This window comes from Equus caballus, chromosome 29 (assembly GCF_041296265.1).
Source record: "Equus caballus isolate H_3958 breed thoroughbred chromosome 29, TB-T2T, whole genome shotgun sequence".
In the NCBI taxonomy this organism is placed as follows: domain Eukaryota; kingdom Metazoa; phylum Chordata; class Mammalia; order Perissodactyla; family Equidae; genus Equus; species Equus caballus.
In genome coordinates, this window is record NC_091712.1 from 10,166,844 (window position 1) to 10,176,982 (window position 10,139).

Genomic DNA, 10,139 nt, shown 5'->3' on the forward strand with positions numbered 1-10,139 from the left:
GCTGGACTTTTGTTTGTTGGGAGATTTTTGATGACTGTTTCAATCTCATTAATTGTGGTTGGCCTGTGCAGATTCTCTGTTTCTTTTTGATTAAGTTTTGGGAGATTGTATGATTCTAAGAATCTATCCCTTTCTTCTAGGTTATCCAATTTGTTGGTACATAGTTTTTCTTAATATTTACTTATATTCCTGATTATTTCTGTGGTATCCATTTTAATTTCTCCTCTTTCATTTCTAATTTTATTTATTTCAGCCTCCTCTCATTTTATTAGTCAGTCTGGCTAAGGGTTTGACAATTTTGTTTATCTTTTCAAATAATCAGTTCTTAGTTTCACTGATCCATTCTTTTATTTTTCTTGTCTCTATTTCATTTATTTCTACTCTTATTTTTATTATTTCCCTCCTTCTGCTGACTTTTGGCTTTGCTTCTTTTCCTAGCAATTTTAGGTGTAATTTAAGATCACTTATTTGATATTTTTCTTGTCTGTTGATGTAAGCCTGTATTACTATAAATTTCCCTCTGATTGCTTCTTTTGCTGCATCCTATAAGAACTGGTGTATTGTGTTTTTATTTTCACTCGTCTCCAGGTATTTTTTGTTGTTTCCCCTTAGATTTCTTCATTGATCCAATGGTTGTTCAGTAGCATGGTGTTTAGTCTCCACATGTAACTTTCCCAGCTTTTTTCTTGTAGATGATTTCTAGTTTCATAATATTGCTGTGAAAAAAGATGCTTGATAGGATTTCTGTCTTATTAACTTTATTAATGCTTGAATTGTCTCCCAAAATATGGTCTGTCTTTGAGAATGTTACATGTGCACTTTAGAAAAATGTGTATTCTGCTCTTTTAGGATAGAAAGTTCTATATGTATCTATTAAATCCTTCTGTCCTAGTGTTTCATTTAAGACCACTGTTTCCTCATTGACATTCTGTCTGGATGACCTATCCATTGATGTAAATGTGATGTTGAGGTCCCTACGTTTATTGTGTTGCTGTCAATTTCTCCCTTTAGGTGTGTTAGTAGTTGCTATTTATACTTTGGTGCTCCTATGTTAAGTTCATTTATATTAATATATGTTATGTACTTTTGGTCTAATGTCCCTTTTATCATTATATACTGCCACTATTTGTCTTCCATGATTTTTTTTAACTTGAGATCTGCTTTGTCTGATGTAAGTATGGCTATAGCTGCTGTCTTTGCTTGCCATTTGCTTGGAGTATAAACTTTCATCCCTTCACTCTGAGCCTATGTTTGTCTTTAGAGCTGAGATGTGCTTCCTTGAGGCAGTATACCCTTGGGTCTTGTTTCTCAATCCATCTAATCTTTGCCTTTTGATTGGTGAATTTAATACATTTACATTTATAGTGATTATTTATGTATGACGGCTTAATACTGACATTTTATCTCCTGTTTGCCAGTTGTCCTATAATTCCATTCTTTCTTTTCCCTTGTATTTCTATCATTTCAGTTTGGTGATTTTCTGTGATAGTTTTCTCAGTTTTCTATTGGTGACTTCTGCCTCTGCTCTGATTTTTCGTTTAGTGGATACTGTGAGGTTTGTATAAAAGATATAATAGATGAAATAATGCTTATTCTCATAGCCTTTTATCTCCATTAGCCTAAGCAGGTTCCAACCCTTTCTGCTTCCTCTTCTGTGTTATTGTAGTCACAAGCTATTCTATTTTTGTTTTGTCAGTTATTTGACTACATAGACTTGTTTGTAGTTAGTTTTGATGATTTATTTCCATTTACCTTCTATGTTACAATTGTTTGCCGACCTATTTTGATAGAGAGCTGCAATTTTCTCATTTTTTCTATATGCTCATCTCCATGATCAAAACTTTATAAATTTTGCCTTTTTGTTTCAGGTTGGAGGGCTTCCTTCATCATTTCTTATAATGCAGGTATAATGGCAATGGACTCTTGCAGGCTTTGTTTATCTTGGAAAGCTTTTATTTTTCTATCATATCTGAAGGATATTTTCTCTGGATAGAGCATTCTTAGCTGGTAGTTTTTGTCTTTCGGTATGTTGAGTATATTATTCCATTCTCTCCTAGCCTGTAAGGTTTCTGCTGAGAAATCCACTGAAAGCTTGGTAGGGCTTCCTTTGTACCTTATTCTTTTCTGTCTTGCTGCCCTTGATATTTTTTCTTTGTCAATGACTTTTGACAGTTTTAATACTATATGCCATGGAGAAGGTCTTATTTTTGTATTGATATAATTAAGGGTTCTGTTGCTTTCATGTACTTGTATGTGCAGTTCTTCCTCCAGATTTGGGAAGTTCTCAGAATTATTTCTTTGAACACTTCTCTGCTCATTTCCTACACCGTTTCTCCTTCTGGCATACCTATAATCTTGTGTTACTTTTCCTAGTTTGATCAGATATTTCTGAAAGAATTTTCACATTTTTGTAAAAATCTTAGTTCTCGCTACTCCTCCACCTGAAGCATTTCTAGATTTTTATTTTCTAGGACACTAATTCTCTCCTCCATAATATCTGCTCTATTTTTTTATGCTTTCTCCACTATTTATATCTCAATAATTGAGTTTCTTATATCCAGGATTTCTTTATTTTTTTAAGGGCATCAATCTCTTTGTGAAGAATTCCTTCTCTTCTTTCATTTTATTCATGATCTCCTTGAACTGGCTTTTTGTGTTTTCTTGTAACTCATTGAGTTTATGAAAGATATTTTGAATTCTCTGCCATTTAGATCATAATCTTCTGTGACCAAATGTGTAATAAATGATAAAAGCTAATATTTACTGTGCTCAGTGTGTGGGCCATGACCAGGCTGCTCTGCTTAGTGGGTAGCACACTCTCACATGGGTCAGACCACTAAACTCAGTGATTGGAACTAACTAGGCTATTTCACTTGGTGTTTGCCCATTTTTTAATTGGGTTTTTGCTTTTTTGCTACTAAGTTGCATGAGTACCTCATATATTTTGGATATTAGTCCTTGATCAGATATTTTGAAATATTTTCCCCCAATCTAGAAGTTGGTTTTTCACTTTCCCGATCATTTCTTTTGCTTTTTGAACAGCTTTATGTTTGATGTACTCCCACTTATTTATTTTTATTTTTGTTGCTTGATATTTTTTGTCATATCAAAATAATCATTGCCAAAAAACAATGTCAAAGAGATTTTCCTTATGGTTTCTTGTAGAAGATTTATGGATTCACATCTTACATTTAAGTCTTTATTCTTATGGACTTGATTTTTGTGTGTTCTAAGATAAGGGTTGATTAGTGATGTTATCTTTATTACATTCATTGATCTCTGAATTTCACATTCTACTGGGTGGAAGATAAGAAGACAAAAAATATTTCATAAAATTTACTTGATGATTACAAAAGGATATATATAAATACATGTGTGAATATGTTTTGAAGAATGAAAAGGCTACATATGAAAATAGCATATTTCATACATAAGAATCTATTATTGATGTTGATATTGAAGTTATTAATATCGGTTAAGATTTTTGATACATATTACTTTTAATAATAAAAAGAGATTTTATAAAATGCATGAGAAGAAAACCAGAAAAGTGCCATGGTTACATGTATTATCATCTTTACCTCTATTAATTGCATGCTTATTCAAAGTCCCAAGGGTATTTATTAACAGATATATTTAACCTGTCCTCTAAAGGACATGTAAAATCAAAGTGGTGTACACTTATCCTGGCCACACTCTGTTTTCTCATCTGCATGAGGCTCATGGAATCATCTGATGGTGGGCCCAACTAGACAGGTAGACAGAACATCTGGGGCAAAAGGATAATTATTGTTCTTAATTTGTTCTGCTTCTGAGCATTCAATTAGTTCTTAACACTATTTCCTCAGTATTTTCCCTATTATCTATGTTAAGTGAGAAAAACTGATGCACTTTTCCTTTAGAAACTCTTTATATAACGCTTATGTGCTCTAAGATTTTAAAAAAATTGGATTTCAATTTCCAGTTACTTATGGAAAAAATAATATATATTCTTTCTATATTATTGCATGATTTTTTTTGACTGAAATTTTTCAGAAGATGAATGACTGACTTTAATTTGAGGAGGATTAATTCTGGTAGCTAGAGAACTGAAATAAATGTCTTAATCATATTTATGTTTTCCTGTTAAAGCTAGCAATGATTTGCCTAAAATACAAATTGTAGAATGTGAAGGAGGACTAAAGCCCAAACAGATCTGAGAACATCTTGTAGATTTTGGGGACCTCCTCCTGGGCTGACAGAGACTCCTTGCTCAGTTTAGTTGTGTGATATTAGGTACTTACAAAAACTTTATCTTTTTAATCTGTAAAGGGAGAAAATACAGTAAGTGCCTTATAGGATCTTGGGGAAGAGTAAATGTGGTGCAGCATTAAACTGATTGCTTGGATGCTTCAAAAATGTTTGATGTTATTTCAGTTAATGATTTCCCAAGTTAAACAATCACTAAGCTGTTTACATTAAACTTCAACAATTGCATAAGGAAGAATAAGAACGAAAAGAGAGTCCAGTTGCTTTAAATAGTATAGATAGCATTCTTTTGTTTGTGTCTCAGTTCGACTGTTCAGTGTGACTTGATGACAGTGACCTCAATTTACCAAAGTGCAGAACAGATTTGCCCAGCAAGCCCAGAGTACCATCCAGCTCTCCCTCTATTTACTCAGTAAACAGATTTGAGGTCTACACACTTACTGTAGTAGACCTACAGTAGTGCCAGTTACTGCACTGATCCTTACTTCACTTCGACTACATACATAAACTTGGTTACTAGATCTGTTTTATAGTTCATTTGACTGTTTTTAAGCTTTGAACACAACAGGACTTCCATATGCCAATGAGGGTGGGATTGGATTGAAAGATTATATTTTTTAATGCAATGCATCCAAATTTGTTGGATATTTATGTCAAGGAATCAAATTCATTTGCAGTGCTGTCTACTCTTTCACCATCCCAGAAATCAACATTTTTAATAAGTTAAATATCATAATTAGACTTCAGAATTGCTGCTAGAGTATAAAATGTATTTGGAACTTGGAAATTCTTCTTGAAATATTGATGCTTCATAACTACTTTTAATCTCCTTCCATAAAGAAGTGTCAATATTTCCAAACTGTTGGTAATGTCTTCTGAAATTTAACATTTAACAATCAGAAGTTGAAAAGTTGTAAAGGTTTAAACTTTATAAGAAAATGTAGAAGGTATTACCAATGCCTTTAGAAAGCCCAGATTATTTTATATCTATTGCTCTTATTTATTATTCATTCTGTATCTACTTTAAATCACATTTACATATTTTTCCCTGAATAGACTTACGGTGACCTCCATAGATGTAGCCTAGTTTACTTTTTCATAGACACAGCAAATTAAAATCAAGATAGAGGAAGAAGCAGGGAATTGGACTCAGAGACATTTCAATGTTGTTTAATTTTCTTCCTTTTATTTCAGTTTCCATAGAAAAATCCTATGTACATTAAAGAAGATAATGTTTGGGCAAACAACAACAACAAAATAAATCCTTATCCAAAAAATGGCATTGATCGTATAAATCTAAGTTCTTCCTGACATTTAGATCTTTGGGAGATGAATTTAAACCTGGAGAATTGTATCATAAATAGAAACAAGATGAGATTGAGATTGTTCATAAGGGTTTTAACAGGGTTAAAGAAGATATATATATATATCCGTTTTCATATTTATTTAAATTTTATATATACTTGTATTTATATAAAATAAGTGTGTACATAAATACACACATACACACAAATATACCAGTATTCATAAGATACAGAAATTACCTGGTTCAAATTCTTAAATGTGTGAATAATACTGAAAGTGGAAAGCTGAAGTAATTTAACTCGTAGCATAAAACAATCATAACAGCCATCGCTTACATAGACCTTGTAAATAACTAGCTAGATATTAACTCTTGAACCATGTGTATAGGTGCTTGTTCATCTCCAACTAATAATGTTCTAAGCACTTATTTTACCCTACTTAATCCTCACAAGACCTGAGGTCAAAAATTATTTTTATTCTTTGTTTACATAGAGTGAACACAGGGATGGCAGGTAGAGATTAAGTTGGGTTAACGGTCACAGTCATGTTGAGATTTTGGGTTTCTCATTTGATGCTTTGACAGTCTCTAAGGAATCAGTCAGGAGCGAGGTCTCTGACCTGCTTTGGGGGCTGCTTTGTTCACTCTACATAACCACCAAATTTCAAAAGGCAGCCTGATTCTAGGGACGGAGGGGTTCAAACATTTGGTATAAATTTTCACCAAATTAAGTTCCAGTTATTTCCTAGAACATTCTTACATGAAACACACTTCCAAATTTTGTTTGATTCCATTTAGATACTTAAAGAAGAGAGATAAATTAGACATATAAAAAATCTAGAAATAGGGGCTGGCCCAATGGTGCAGAGGTTAAGTTTGCACATTCTGCTTCTTGGCGGCCCAGAGTTGGCTGGTTTGGATCCCGGGTGCAAACATGGCACTGCTTGGCAGCCTTGCTGTGGTAGGCCTCCCACATATAAAGTAGAGGAAGATGGGCATGGAAGTTAGCTCAGAGCCAGTCTTCCTCAGCAAAAAGAGGAGGACTGGCAGTAGTTAGTTGAGGGCTAATCTTCCTCAAAAAAAATCTAGAAATAGAACTTTTTGTCTTTATACTGATTCACTTTTTGTGTTTGCTTAAGGCACCATCTCTGCAAATTCCCAATATATGTTGATGGATAACACTATCTATAATTTAAAAATCTCATGACTTGAACTGTGTGAAGTTACCAATTCTTTTGACTTACAGTTATGAATTATCAGTCTTTTGCTAAATATATTAAATCATATATAACTTATATTCCACAAATATACAGGCTCATGGGACTTCCACTGGTTAGCCAAACCAAGGTGGCATACACAAGCACAGAAACACTCACACACACCCTCAGTAAACATTCATTAAATTATTTCAGGTGGTTATATCCCAAGAGCACTCCATTAACACCAAAGTTCTCCTTTGTGGTTTATGTAAAGCCTTATGGACAAAACAACCTGTTTGGTCAAACACACTGATGACTCAGATTTTATCCTGGTGGGAATCTTCAGTCAATCTGAACAGCCAACATTTACATGATCATTTTTGTGGTTTTCCTCATAGGCTTGTCTAAAAACATCATTCTGATCCTTCTGATGCACTTTGATGCCAACCTCCACACCCCAAGGTACATTTTTTTTTTTTAAGATTTTATTTTATTTCCTTTTTCTCCCCAAAGCCCCCCCGTACATGGTTGTATATTCTTCGTTGTGGGTCCTTCTAGTTGTGGCATGTGGGACGCTGCCTCAGCGTGGTTTGATGAGCAGTGCCATGTCCGCACCCAGGATTCGAACCAACGAAACACTGGGCCGCCTGCAGCCGAGCGTGCGAACTTAACCACTAGGCCACGGGGCCAGCCCCCCAAGGTACTTTTTTTTTATCAGCCACTTGTGTCTCATGGACATGATGGACATTTTTGTCACTGTGCCCAAGATGCTCATGGACCAGAACATGAGTGTGACTAAGATCTCAGCTCCTCAATGTGGGATACAGATGCTCCTATAGTTGACACTAGGTGGTTCAGAATGTTTCCTTCTAGCCACCGTGGCCTATGATTACTATGTAGCCATCTGCCATCCTCTCCATTACCCTGTCTTCTTGGACCACATGATGTGTCTTCTCCTGGCATATGACTGCTGGTTGACCTTCCCCTTCTGCAGATTCCAGGAGATCCATCATTTCTTCTGTGAGGTCCCTGCCATTATACAGCTCTCCTGCTCAAACATTTCTCTCTATGAGACACTCGTGTAATTTTGCTGTGTTCTCATGCTCGTCATCCCTGTGACAGTAATTTTAAGCTCCTATTATTTCATCTTCCTCACCATTCACAGAGTGATTTCTGTAGAGGGCTGGAAGAAGGCCTTCCCCACTTGTTCCTCCAAACATGATGGTGGTCACCCTCTACTAGGAGGCTTCTGTATACACCTACATGCTCTCTGGCTCCTATAACCCCCTGTAAGAAGGACATGCTGGTATCTGTCCTTTGTACTATACTAACTCCTGTGATAAACCCTTTAATTTAGAGTCTCAGGAATAAAAATGTCACAAGGGCTATGAAGAAAATGTTGAATGTGGGATTGGTATTTCAAGACACTCTAAAATAACAAATTTGATATTTATATTTTTTTCTTCTATCAACACATCAGAAGTTTATAATCTTATGCCTCTGTTAGTTCTAAGATTCTCATACCATGATGTCTTCTCATTTTCACCCCTTTTTTAGTGTTTCTTCAATGTACTATAAAACTCTTTGATTCTATGCTCCTTCTCCATTCAAAATGTATTGCATTGTCACATTGTATTGAAGTTACACTTATTGAAGTTGATAACTGTAGTTCTATCAAGTAATATCTATATTTTTACAAAACATAATAAGATAATTAGAAGATGAATGTCATAGGGAGGTTTGAAATTGTCTATAATGAGAGAGAAAGAGAGAGACAGAAACAGAGTAAGAGAAAGAGAGAAATATTGAAAGAGACAGAGAGATTGAAAGAAAGGTGATGAACCAAAATAGCTACATTGTTAACCATAGGTAAATCTGGGCAAAAGGTATATGAATTTTTTTATGCTTTTTACTCATGATACTTCTCTATAAATTTTAAATTTACTCCAAATAAAGAGTTAAAATATTTCTCTTCTCACAATTCTTTTTTCAATTTTTATTCCCTGTGTGTTTGCAGTGTATGTCACATAATATCCTAGAAGACATGCTCATTTCAATGTGACTTTTCATTAGTGAGATGATCCAGTCATCTGCCCACATTTATTGGAGGGTATCTTGTTCCACATTGTCCAACCTTGAAGGCATTTAGTGGAGGTTAATAATCCCACTATTTAGTGAGTTAGAATCCAGAGTTACATAAGGGTTGGTGGGAAAAAATATTAATTCAGAATGGAAGATTTAAGGAAGGCTCTCTGCACAAGATAACTTATGTACTGAGTTTTTAAGTATGTAATTTACAAGACAAAGATAGCCGTGAGACATCAATTAATCAATCATTCTTTTATGTATTTAATAATAATTTCTTATACTAATTATAATCCAAAATAACAACTAAGTGAGATTACAATATGAGTACTACATGGTTGCTGGCCCCAAGGAATTTCATCTAGTAGTTGTAATTGTATGTGCAAATAGGTGCTACAACGTATGTGCTATGCTTTGATGTTCATGTGGAAAGTGAACAGAACATAAAGACACATTGGTTTTACCTGTGACATGTGAGTTTAGATGAGCCAAGGGCACTGAGGGAAGACCCTGCAGCTCAGTGTTGAATTCTGTCTAGATACTATTCTCAGATGAGTACAGGAGGCTGGGGCACAGGGCAATTAGGGACAAGAGACCACAGAAGTCATGTGGCATGAACAAAAGTCAGATGGTTGACCAAGCAAGAGAAGTAAATGTTCCAGTGGCACCTCCTCCTTTGCTTTACTTTATGTACTGATTATATGCCCTTCTGTGACCTAGAACTTAGTGAAATGATCAACGTTGCACATTAGAAATATTACTTAGCTGATAGTCAACTGAAAAAGTGCATGCCTGGAGTCAGGGTAATCAGATAAGTGAGGATGGTGAACAAAAGTGTATTGATCTAAGGAAATGGATCTCACTTTAACACAAGAAGTCTCTAGGGAGAAGATCCATCACGCTAAATGGGTACATGTTGAACCCATTTTATCAACCCACAGACAAGTGTGTCTGTGTTCAATTTGTGAATAGTCAGGTGATTTCAAAAGCAGAGATTCCATTTTTCTGCTGATGCACTAAATTATGTCATGTCTCTAAAATAAGGATATTCCAGTGTTTAAAAAATGATGTTGGAAATCCAATTCCCAATAATTTTACAGAAGTCAAATTAAATTAATGAACATACACGGTCTTGAACTTTAAAAAAATGAGAAGTATTATATATTACCCATTAATTTGCTGGACTATATGATAAACACATTTGTTACTTCCATTTATAGCACCCTAGAAATAGGGAACAAAATAGAACAAACAAAATATAATTTGAGGTGGGGCTACATTCTTCTAAAGGTAAATTTTTTTAC

The 10,139-nt window shown here is 34.7% G+C and overlaps 1 pseudogene; it reads left to right on the forward strand.

The window, feature by feature from the left end:
- Positions 1–7,028: 7,028 nt before the first annotated feature.
- On the forward strand, positions 7,029–8,188 carry LOC111771164 (olfactory receptor 2T29-like; annotated as a pseudogene).
- The last annotated feature ends 1,951 nt before the right edge of the window (positions 8,189–10,139 follow it).